Source organism: Poeciliopsis prolifica, unplaced genomic scaffold (assembly GCF_027474105.1).
Source record: "Poeciliopsis prolifica strain line A6 unplaced genomic scaffold, Auburn_PproV2 SCAFFOLD017, whole genome shotgun sequence".
NCBI lineage: Eukaryota > Metazoa > Chordata > Actinopteri > Cyprinodontiformes > Poeciliidae > Poeciliopsis > Poeciliopsis prolifica.
This window is the reverse complement of record NW_026562392.1, coordinates 1822073-1835201: the sequence shown is the minus strand read 5'-3', so window position 1 is coordinate 1835201 and position 13129 is coordinate 1822073.

Here is a 13129-nt window from a genome sequence, read left to right as displayed (position 1 = left end):
CTGACAATGTTTGCGTGTTTACTCCTCCTATGCGAGTAATGAAGGAACATATTCTGTGTTTGAAATGATTCCTACTCACATCACACTGTCTGCTTCGCTCCACTTTTGGCCCACATATGCTACGCTGTTTGTCTGTTTTGCGATCCAGGCCAGCCATGACTTCCTTCACCAGGGATTTGTGTAGCCGGCGCACTCTAAGCAGAGATGTATCGGAAAACTAGAAGCAGATCCTCAGAGATGCTCAGAATGTTTTTCTGCAGAGGACAGGAATGTGGTCGAACACTTTATTAAAGAGCGCTGAAAACCTTTATTATTAACAGAGTAAATAAAAATTCAGGACCGCCCCATTCTGTTCTGCTCTTTATATCTTATTAAGTTGTTTTTACTCACATCTATTGCTACAAATCAAAGAAATACATTTCTAGACTGTGGACTATTTAGAGTGGAAGCAAATCAATACTTTAAAGGAGCAGTATTAATTAAAATTGACGTTTTTACTCCACATTATGTTATAATGTTATTCCCTCATTAAAAAAAATACATACCTGGAGTGTTGCCTTGATTCTTTCATGCACATTTGAGAACTCTAGAATCATTCAGCTGAGCAAAACACCTGGGTGGACATAGCCCCGCCTTCAAGATGTAGCTCCTTCTCTGAACTGTATTTTCTGAGTTCCCAAATCACAAAACAGGCAGAAGCTCCTGTCACAGCTCTCCCACTCAACTCCTTCAGACTAGCCAGCAGAAATGAGCAAACACCTGGTGAAACTGCGAATCTGCTGGGCTCATTATACAAGCTACTTCTCAGTCCAGCGTTGTTGAAGGGTTAACTGAGGAGCCGCATTATTGAGTAATTAACAGAATAATCCCGAGTCGGGATTTTTCTCCCAAACTCTCAACTTTACTTTTTTTGTTTATTTTTAAGCAGACACAGCTAACTTCACTCCTGTATACCATCTAATGTGCATAAGTGAATGTTTCAAAGGGTTCTGCCCTCAGTCAATATCATTACATTTTCCTGACAGCAGAGACCACAATGTTTTCAAATGAAGTGTGGTGGTTTGGGCAATTTGGAAGTAACTGGGGTATTAGAAAATCCACCAGGCCTCACAGTCAGAAGCAACAAAAGGATAAAAGCAGCTCTGGGCTGGAATGACGCCTGGCTGAAGGTCTGTGTGGCTATTTTAACTCTAGTGTTGAGCTGAAAGCAAAGCTTCAGGCCCAGACCTCCCCAAGAAAGAGATCTGGAGATTTTGTCCTAATTTTAGCAGCGATATGAAGGAGAGCACCCAAAAGGAAAGAACCCCACCTCCATCTGCTGTCAGGGTTGGGGAGGGGATAGTGCAATCCTGTGGCTTTTTTCCACCTTTCCTGTCAGGCAGGTGATCCTGAATTCACTTTGAGGAAACAGGATTTCCCATTATTATTATTATTATTATTATTATTATTATTATTATTATTATTATTATTATTTTTATTGTTATTATTATTATTATTATTATTATTATTATTATTATTATTATTATTATTATTATTATTATTATTATTATTATTTTGACATTTGGAAAAGTTTGTCCATTTTCAGATTTTTTAAATATCTGTAAATGTTACAAACGTCCTCTGACTTTTAAGGGATTATAAGAGAGTTTTATTTAGGGAAACACGATATATCGACACTAACATCGGTATCGGAGATATTGGTCATTTTATAACATATCGGTAGATGTCCGATACATCAACCTGTGTTACAACAATCTGAGTTATTGCTGTTTGTCTCTGTGGGTCATGTGGTATTTGTTTACTTATGTGGTACTGATAGAGAAACAGCAAAGGATTGTGGGGAGTTTAACTGAAGAAGAGAAGCAGTGGGGAAGTCAGAGGTGTCATTTTGTGAAATATGTTTAATATATACAATATTAGTAAATGTTGGTTATCAACCAGAAACAACTGATAAGAGAGAAATGGTTCCAGGTTTATGACTGGATTTAATTTTCTCCCTGTTTCTGTTTTGCAGCAGAAATGACAGAACACAAACTAAGCAACGCATAATCCCTCTGAAAATGACTCTGTTCTCACATTCCCATGTACAATTCAAAAGAAACAAGTCTAAAAAAAACAGGAAACGTAAAGTTGAAAATAAGCCTGAATATTATGATATTATGAATGTAATTTTTTGAACAGAAGCTATGTGTTGCCAAGTCCAAACTGAGAGCCTTGATAGTTTGTAGCCAGGGACACTATTGTTGTTATTTCAGCATGTTTGAGGTCATGGCATTCAAGGATCTGTCTGCTCTTTACTCAATGAATAAGAGAGTGGGACAGCAACCGAAACAGTATGAGCTAGTGTGTGTGTGTGTGTGTGTGTGTGTGTGTGTGTGTGTGTGTGTGCGTGCACATGAGTGTGTGTAGGTCAGAGATGGAGACAGAAAGCTAGCAGACAGGAACAGAGAGAGAGAGATAGCGCTCTTTGTGCTGATGTGTTCGGTGACCTTGCTCTCTCAGTGATGGGCTTCTATCTCCACTCACACAAAGGAGCAGCAAAATAGAATTCTTAGATACATCAGGAGACGGCGGAGTCAGAAAGTGGATTTTACTGATGCGGTGGGCCCAACACCAAGGCACTGCGCCAGCAGAGTGTGTGTTGGCTGGCTTCTATCATAGGTGTGTGCAGTCCAATAGTAGAAACAGCAGAAGCAGAGAAAAAAGGAATGCCATCTATCACAAAGGCTGAGAGGCCTTGGCAGAGCCCAGGAGGCCTACAGTGTGTGGGTGAAGTGCAAAACGCAGCACATGCATGCAGAGCCAAGGTGTTGTGCTGAATGTAAGGTGCTAATTACATTCCATATCTAATGTAATTATATGGCCATTGTAGCTTTTTGCAAAACCATCAGTTGCAGGTCGACAGCTAACATGATTAAGCTGAGCTCATTTTATGTCCCTAACCCTAATAATCAACAGATCAATAAATATTTTTTTATTTGACAAACTGTTTTAAAGTGGCAGTATTGTGTGTTTTCCAGGCATGTAGTTCCATTATATAATGTAATCAAATAACTATTTTGCTTTCAGTTGTTATGAAAATACTACATGTACAAAATATGTCTTAAAAAAATTTGACTTCAAAATGTAAGGCTTTGAATTTGGCCTCTGTCTCTTTAAAAGCTTCTGTTCTTCCTGAAACTCCGCCTCTATGAATTCTTTAATGATTTTAAAAGCGTTGACCTGAGAAGTAGTTTGGTTAATGAGCTCAGCTAATTTCTTCTGGCTAGTCTGCAGGAGCTGAGCGGCAGAGCTAGGTCCATCCAGCTGAATGGTTACCATGGGTGACTAAAGGACTTTTCATACATGCATGAAATAATCAAGGCAACACTCCAGGTACGTTTTGGATGAGAGAGTAACATTAAAACATTATGTACATTTCAAAAAGTTGATTTTACATTATGTTACCACTGTGACTTGATTCTCAACTGTTTTTTCTTTGAGTGGATCTGACAAACTGAATAAATATTGGAGGAGGAGAAATGTTTTAAACGCTGCACATGTTCATATTTTTAACTCAGCATTGATTCAGACCCTCCACGTTGTTAGAGCTCTACATCTAAAATGGTAATGGGTCGATATGGAAGAGAAAACAGTTTACGTTGCAGAATTTTCACCCTTTTCCTGTTGGGAAATCTGAGAAAACACTCACTGGCTGCTGTGTTAGGTACTCATTTTCAACATGTTAAGATAAATATTGAATCAGCCTATCACATTGCAACAACACATCACATGCAGTCATGGCGACATGATGAAGATGAGTTCATAATTGTAGTGGCGTAGAATGTTGCATGGCTGTTGGTCCCAAAAAGGCTGGGATGAGTATTTCGCTACTAGAACTTTCATTTTCTTAGTGCAATAAAAGAGAAAACATCCAGCAGTTGGAAACCCTGTTCAATAATTGTATTTTTTTTTTATTGTTACAGAATCCAAAAAGTTACAGAATCCAATTAGTCCTATTTAGTATCAAATTAGAAATAAGGATCAAAGTGTGGTTATTAAAAATAAATACTTTATGTTTTACCCTAGATATTAACCAACGTAAGAGTAATTTAATTTATCAGTAAACAAAGTCTCAATTTGGCTAAATTTGTAGTGGCTGCATAAAATCAACCCCAAGGCCCATCAGCAAGATATAAGAGCTTGGTTTAAGTAAATAATTGATTAATATTGATTTAAAAAAATAATAAATAAAAACCACTCCTTTGACAGATTATTTCATTTATAACAAGACATTTTTCCCATGTTATAAGTGAAATGATCTGCCAATGGAACAAATACTTTTTCCACTAATATCAAGAAGTTATTGACTTTAAACAAGCTCTCATATCTGAAAAGTTACTTGCAAGTTTGTTTTGTTACATTTCAAGTAAACTAAGACATTTGCCCTAGAAACTGGTCAAAAATACTTTGTAATATTTTGTGCTTTTGCAGTGGAAACAGCTTCTTTCTCAGTCATGGAATGAGTAGAGTTGGTGATGTACATCTTTAGACTGACAGGTGCTTTAACTATACCATCCTGTCTGTTGATGTATTGAGTATATCTATAAATGTATATTCAGAGGTAGAATCTTTGCTTTTGAACAGAAATCATGGCAGTGTTTTTATCATTTTGTGATTGTGAATCACTCAGAGCATCTCCCCATTGTTCCTTCTGTGTGTTCTCTCTTTCCCCCTGTCATCTGTCCATTTAGCAGGGATGCGATAAGACAGCTTTGGCTACTCCCACTCTGGGTACATCTTGATCCAAGGCAGGCTCCCTGGGGCATAAACCCCAAGGTCTTTGTATACCTCACCTTGCGCAGATCAATCTCCTGGGCAGTTTCCCAGAAGGAACACAAAGCATTACAGCAGAGGCTCCACCATCCCCAGGCAGCAGAGACAGAAAAAAAACCTGCAAAAACAAGAAGAGAATGACAAGGAAGGAGAGAAGGGACATGGTAAATAGGTGGGGGTTTGGGATTTAGTCTTTTCTTCCAGGATGAGAACCTATCTCTGGGAAAAATGGGGGGAAGCCAGGCTGCCTTGGAGGAGGAGGATAAGGTTTGATCCCTTCATTTTCCCCTCCTCCTCCTTTTGACTCTCTTACCACCTCTCTCCTTCCTCCCTCCCTCCTTATCTCTGCTTCTTCCATCTTTTGTGTCCTCCTCTCGCTCAGCGTAATCCAACGTGACACAGTTACAGATGGTCTATCAATGCCACATCCCATCAGAGCCACGTTGAGGGGCCTGCTGGGGGCCAGTGGGGGCTCGTCCAGAAACCTGCCTGTCTTCCCTGTGTGTATGTGTGGGGCTTGATATTCATTACGCATGTCTGTCCACCTCCTGCTAGTCTTCCTTTGCATCTAGAAAACAGCTCAGGAGGTGAAGAGGACATGGATAGTTGACTAAGGCGGAATAAATGTGAGTTTGATATGCAGTTCATTGCTGCAATGTTGTTTTTTTGACAAATATTTCATTGGAGGTAGGGGGGAAAAACCCCCAACAAAAACAATCTAATGCCGCAAAGGATGGATGATTAAAAGAAAGCTCCTCTGTCCTACCTCATCATGGTTATGTCTTTCCCAGTCTATTCTTGTGGCTATTTTGTTACATAACCTCATTCAGAAATTTTCATCTCAGGAAACATTCACCAGGTGAAGCAGGTATTAAAAGACTACACACATGTGATGTTTTTCTCTTTGGTTTAAAGAAACCAAAGATAGCAGCTCAATTTTTACTTTTAAGTACTTTTCATTTTAAATAATTTAATGTAGTATTCAGTCAATGTGTTATGAAGTGTATTGATTCAGTAGAGTGATGGATAACAAATATAATATATTGTCATCTTCCTGAAATAATGGTCTTTGTCATTTTCTTTTTTTTTTTTTGCCAAAAGTGAATTTTTTACCAAAATTACTTTTGGCAAAAATTACTATATTTTATGAAGAAAACAATATCTTTTTCTTTATTATTTTTATCTTTAGATATAGACTTTGCCTGTTTAATATTTAAAATGTGTTATAGATTGTTGATTAACGCTTAGTTTCTCATGGTGCAATGAATTGAATTTAAAGAGAAAGGGTAGACTATATAGTAGTCTTTTCCTTCAAACTACTCTTTTCAAAACTTGAGACATGTTCATGAAGTTACTAATTTGCAAATAAAAAAATAACAAATAAAATGTGTTAGTGAGATCATTTACAACAGGGTGGTGAGAAGTCGTTGTAAAAACCCGAACTGGTTTATAATCATTTTTAAAACCGCAGCAAGACGGTACAATCAACCACAACAACCATCGGTAGAAGACAGACACGACCAAAACGAACAGTTTTCACAAACATCTCACTAATCAACCCTTAGTTTGCCAGTGGAACAGAACAAGGGAGGCACCTACCACAATTTACATCTCACACCATCTTAGTCTATCTCAACATTGCCTCATGTCCACTGAAGGATACCTTGCTAAATGTTGTACGGCTGCAACAACCACAATGTGCCGAGTAATACACTATTGGTCGTTCACCTTCACTCAACTCTTTATCAGAAGGATTCAGATGTAAAATGTTATTTGCCTTGTTCTCAATGACAAAATTGAATATCAAAGTAAAACTTTCCAGCTACAACTCTCGTTGAAACTGAATTTCGCTTTTAACAGAGAAGGTTAAAGTGTTTACAGCTCATGATAAACATTGATAATCTATAAACTGAGCAGTTATAATCAAACTGGATCATTTACATTTAGGATGGTGTAAATACAATTTTTTGGCTCTAGTGGATTTTATTTGAAAGTGCTTGGACGGGAAAGTAGAGCAATGGGAGGACATGCGGCAAAGGTCACCAGGCCAGGAATCGAACCTCTGACCACCGCATCGAAGACTGAGGCCTCCTTATATGAGATGTGCTCAACCCCTGCGCCACTACAGCACCCCGTAAACACAGGTTTTTGGCTAAATTAATGATGAGTTCATTAATTTATCCAAAGTAGAAACTTTGGAAGAAAGCCATCACTAGCTGTGACAAAAAGCCATTGATGTCTCTGGATCTTGGACTGTGAGTGTGTGAGGACAGAAAGGGACAACGGAACTGGACAGTCAACACAACAGCTGCGTCTCATGGTGCTTTGTTCTGACAGAGTTAAAAGTCATTGGACCATCTTGTCTGTGGTTGAGCAAACTCTGGTGCCCTGTAGCAGGTGCTGCTCACTTTTTGCTACTTTGTGATCTGTGCAGGTTTGTGAAACCGCAACTGAGCATCAGAGAGTAATCTAGATCAAAAACATCTTCATGACACCTGTGGTTTGTGGTTCTCGTGCTGCTTAGACAGACTTTGACTTATCTCCCTTCCACACATGGCTTACTCTATCAGACATCTGTGTTTGCTCTAAATAAAAACTGCAGTTCAACGAAGGACTTTTGTTGATGTGTCCTTTTTGTTGTCCACTGTCACTACTTCTGTTTTCTGCTTTCTTTTGACCATCCCTCCACCTGGGACTCTTCTCCACCTGAATAGTACTCTGGTCTTTTCTGCATGATTTGTGGCAGCAGCATCAGACTCCTCCCTGTGTCTGCTCTCGCCTCCGACTCAGTTGATCACACCCTCTTCCATCCACCTGACTTAGAATTTACCAAATGACGTAAAATAATTTTCCTTCCAGTTTAAAGAAAATGCTGAAAATGCCTCAAAATGTCAAAAATAATTTTTGCTATATAGTAGCATAGTTCAAAGAATCTCTTCATAAATGACTAAGGAAGCACCGATCCGATATTAATATCTGCATTGTTTCTAATATTGAAAACAATACAGATATATAGAGTATCAGTGACAATATACCTGATCTATTTTGTATAATTGTATTATTTGTGGTCTGAGTTTGTTATTTACTTTAAATTATATTTAGATTATTTATTTAGAATTCCTGAACCATCTGAAAGGTTTGTTGCAGTTTATTTTTAGATGTTTGATCAAGGCTGTTTTAGTGAGTTTCAGTTTCTTTATCATTTATTTTCCATTATCTGTTTTACTCCTAATTGTTCCGGCTGAACTGATTGAAGTTGTGTTGTTTTTTTACATGTTTATTCAAGCTTGTGAAACTGTTGGTGTATTTAAGTGTGCTGAACTGGTGCAGAGTTATCAAATACATTTGTAATTTACTACCTTTATGTATGTTTAAAAAAAAGGAAAAGAAAGTAACTCAGAACTGTTTGTCTGTATCGGATCGGTCTCGACCGATACCAAACCTTACATACTTGTATCATATCGGAAGTGAACAAAAGAAAGTCAATCGGTGCAGTGATATATTCAAGACATTTTACAAATGTGTCTCAGATCCAGAATGTAACTTGAACTTCATTCAAAGATTATAAAAATTAAAAAAAAAACTTTCAGAGAAGATGATGTTTCCAACAAATGCAAAGGGAGTCGAGTGTACTGACGAGTGAGAAAAGAGTCATAAAAAAGAATTGTGTCGAACTGACACAATCACATGAACTTTTCATAAAGTGTGTATCTGTAACTGTGCGTCTCTGTGCTTGTGTGTTGCACGGAGCCATGGGGTGTTGTCTGCCACTCCGGGCCCCTCTTGTCGACTGCCTGCGTGTCCCAGAATCCTATTAGGAGCAAGTCACACTTGGGTGGCGCATTCATCATGGACCCTGCACATTCAGATTGCTGTTATGAATATAATTAGAGAAGAGCGCAGAGGAGATGTTCGGGGCACTCACACAAACTAGACTTTCATATGTGGCTGCACAAACACACACGTCTGAGTTCACACAAATGTGACTTTTTTCACTATATTGTGCATTCACGATCATCGACTGCTTTGTGCAAATGACACATGAGGCTGTGCATTTTCAGACGACTCGATTTGATCTCTGTTTCTAACAGGTGAAACATGGAAATACAAAGAGAAAAGCCTGCTAACACACACACACACACACTACACACATGCACACACACACACACGCCTACACATGCACGAAAACCTCTGGCGATGTCAGACACTTAATTTTCACCTCGGTGCGCCTTGCTTCATCTCTGCGTGTGGAGGCTGGCCTGCTCATTTGGGACGATCCAGAGTTCTGGTTCTGGTTCTGATTCTGTGGCGTGACTTGTTGGAATATTTCTACAGCGGCAGCATGTGTGAAGCAATAAGGGTGGTTCACTTCGCCCAATAGTGCCACTGTAGCATAAGAACAAAGCTGCGGCCACTGAAATCTAATTTTAATGACTTACTAATAGAATTCCACTTCCTCACATCTATTGCGTACAAGTTTTAATTTGAACTGCAAGCATTTCTTCCTCATTGTCATCTTTCCACATGTGGATTTTAAGACAACTCTACGTCAGCTTATTTTTGTCCTCTTGAAAAATAGGATATGAATACAGTATGTTGTTAAAAAATAAATTCAATTAAAAAATGTTTTATTAATACTAAAAGTAAGTCATGTGTTATTGTTAATCAAGTTACAGAATTCTTCAAAGAGTGATTGTAGAAGCTAATGGCTGTGAGCAGGAGAGACCTCCTGTAGCAGTCTGTGTTACAGCGGTTTGGAAGAAGCAACTCACTAACTGTGTTTCCTAATATTTGAATTGCACAAATTGAAACTATGAAAATAAAATTGCTTAATGAGAAACACTCCCATTTAAAACAAACAAAAAACAAATGTATTTGAATAAATAATTTTTGCTCTAAGATTAGGTGACTTTTCAGCCCAATTGAGATTCATTTATTTTGCAAAACTGCAATGGAAAACCTTTGTCCCCTCACACAGGTCACATGATCAACAACTGGATGTCACTACTGGAGAAACCAATGAAGAAGACGACATAAAGTTGTAGGAAGATGACACCAGAAAAAAATGCAAAAAAAATTGTTTTTTAAAATTATTTTTAATTTTAGCAAAATATAAAAATTCGCTAACATTAACAGAACCACAGCTACTGAAATCCCCTGTGGTCGTATCCTGAAGAGGATGCTCCTGGTTGTCCTTAATGTTCTTTGTCTTATGGAGACAGACGCTTCATGAACACAGCGTCCTGCATCCGCCCTGCATCCTGCATCCGCCCTGCATCCGCCCTGCATCCGCCCTGCATCCGCCCTGCATCCGCCCTGCATCCGCCCTGCATGCGCCCTGCATGCGCCCTGCATCCACCATGCATCCGCCCTGCGTTCAGAGGAAACAACTGGTTTCTACCGAGATGATGTCACACACAGGTTGCCTCTAGTTAGTAACTGTGTGACAAGAGGTGGTTTTTTTTAAAAGGGGATGAAATACAAGTGCACAGCAAAACTATGAACATCACGTGTCCATTTGACTTTTATGCACACATTGTGTTGGTCTTATTAAATTACGATAAAACATGCGGTTTTAATGTCAGGTGATTGAAAGTGCTTTACAGCATAAAATCATCATCAACTTAGAAACAAGCAATAAACTTTACATTTTGCCAAATATCATCAGAATCATCAAGTACATCATCAAATATATTGATCAATTTTATGTTTACCATCAATCAAAGAAAACTAAACAGGTGGATTTAAAGGAAGTCAGTGTTTCGATTGTTTTGCAGTTTTCTGGAAGTTTGCTCCAGATTTGTGGTGCATAGAAGCTCGACGCTGCTTCGCCGTGTTTGGTTCTGGTTCTGGGTATGCAGAGCAGAACCAGAACCAGAAGACCTGAGGATTTATTAATCACTGAAAACATGTTGTAGTATCAACCTTCCAGATCTTAAAGTATTTTAAAATCTACTTTACTTTAGAAGTGGTCTGATCTTCTCTATGTTCCTGGTTTTAGTCAGGACACCAGCAGCAGTGTTCTGGATCAGCTGCAACTGGAGGACTGATGATTTAGTCAGACTCACAAAGTGATCAATGTGACTAGAGATAAATACATTGATGAGTTTCTCTAGATCTTGTTGAAGCGTTAAACTTTTAATCCTGGAAACGTCCTTCAGGCAATGAAAGGCTGACTTTGTAACTGTCTTTCGGTGACTCTGAAGGCTTGGTCCAGAGTTCATCACTACACCCAGATGTCGGGTCTGATCAATAGTTTCTATCTGTTTCTCTTTTGGTCCAAAAGAGTCAAAAGGTTTGAATACCTTCTCTGTAATTCAGTGATTCTTGGCGTTGCCTCTCTCAGTCACCTGAGGGGTAGCATGTTGGACGTGGCGTCGATCTGGCTGAGTGCAAAAAGCTTCATTTGTCCACTTCTGGCATTCCTCATGAGGCCGACGCTGAGCTGTAATTGACTCTGTGAAAGAACTCGACATGTCAGTGATGGAACGCCGGCCATGCCCCGCTGCTCTCTCTCCCCCCTCTCTTCCACCCTGTCACTGAGTGCCACCAGGAAGCCGGCCAAGACTCTTCGAGAGCCAGCATGTGTTTACCACCCTCTGAATGCGTGCCACATCAAGAGCTCTGCCTGCCATCTGAATGCTCTGTAATATCAATAATTGATGCTCTTGAGGAGTAGTAATTAAATTAGTTAATTATGCCGGTAAAATTACATGTAATTACGAGACTGGAGGGTATGTTTAGTAAATTAGTCTCATCCATGCTCAGTGTGTGTACTGCTGCCAAATTTTATTCCTTGATGACTAGGTAATTCTGATATCCTCTCCATGTTTAAACACAAACACGGCGTTTGCTCTGAGACGATGTCTGGTCACGACTTCAGAAGAGGAATATCCTTTAATTAAGCGTTAGGGAAACGGGAGACTCACACAAAGATACCAACAATAGCAAAAACTAAGAGAAACCCAATGAGCAGTGTAACAATCTTTTAAAAATGTGAGAAAAAATATAAACTGAAAGAGCTTGACTCCTGAGAAGCTTTGTGAAGTTTCACTGAACGAAAACACAAACGCAGCACTTTTGTCTTTGCTCCCATTTTTCCTGTGCAGAACTCAAAGATCTGAAACATTTTCTATATTCACAAAATAACCATTTCTCTCAAGCATTGTTCACAGATCTGTGGTTGAGAGCTCTTCTCTTGTGCATAGACAATCCAGGTCCACCTCACAGGTGTGTCTTATCAAGATGCTGATTAGACAGCATGATTACTGCACAGGTTTGCCTTGGGCCGGCCACAATAAAAGGCCTCTCGGAAATGTGCTGCATTGTCGCACAGCACAATGCCACAGATGTGGTAAGTTCTGAGGGAGCGTGCAATTGGCATGCCAACTGCAGGCATGTCCACCAGAGATGTTGCCCGTGAAATAAATATTCCTTCACCACAAGCTGCTTTGAAGGCGTTTCAGAGAATAAGCTGAACATCATCCGGACTCAGAACTGAAGATGTAACCGAACCAACACAGGACGTCCAAGATCGTCTGAGACCAGCCACCCAGCCAGCTGCTGGAACAATCAGTTTGGGCCACCAAAGGATTTCTGCACAAACTGTCAGGGTCTCAACCTGACTGCAGTTCTTTGTCGAAACAGACAGCGTGTGTGGCATTGTGTGGGTGAACGATTTGCTCATGTCATGGTTGTGGGTGGAGTGGCTCATTGTGGCCCTTTGTGGCAGCTGGGTTAAGGACACTGAAAACATTTGGTGTCGGCACGTTGAATCAGAGAACCGGAGGTCTATTGTCCCATTGATCCACAAATGTCTCCTCATGTTGCAGCATGATAATGCAACATGAGGAGATGATGCAGGGATCTGGACACCATTCCTGGAAGCTGAAGGCGTTCCACGTCTTGCATGGTCACCACTTGTCACCTTTGAGCATGTTTGGGATGCTCAGGGTCGGCGTATACGGCAGCTTGATTCAGCTCCTGTCAACATCAACTTTGCTCAACCATTGACGAGAACCTGCTAAATTATGGAACCAGGACAATGGACAGCTGGACAGCTGGACAAAACCAGTAAAGAGGATTCAGGAGGTTATCTTTATCAAAGAATGACATGAATAACTTCAGACTATACACAACAGATCATGTATTTAATGAATTGTGACCCTTTAGATGGCAAATACAAAACTTAGATTTTTCAAAATCTGTACATGCAAATACATTTTAGCTTTTGTGAATTGTGTAATTTGTAAATAAATTGCTCAACGTTGGTTCCTTAGGCACAAAAGCAGGAAGGGTTGCCATAGTTATTACA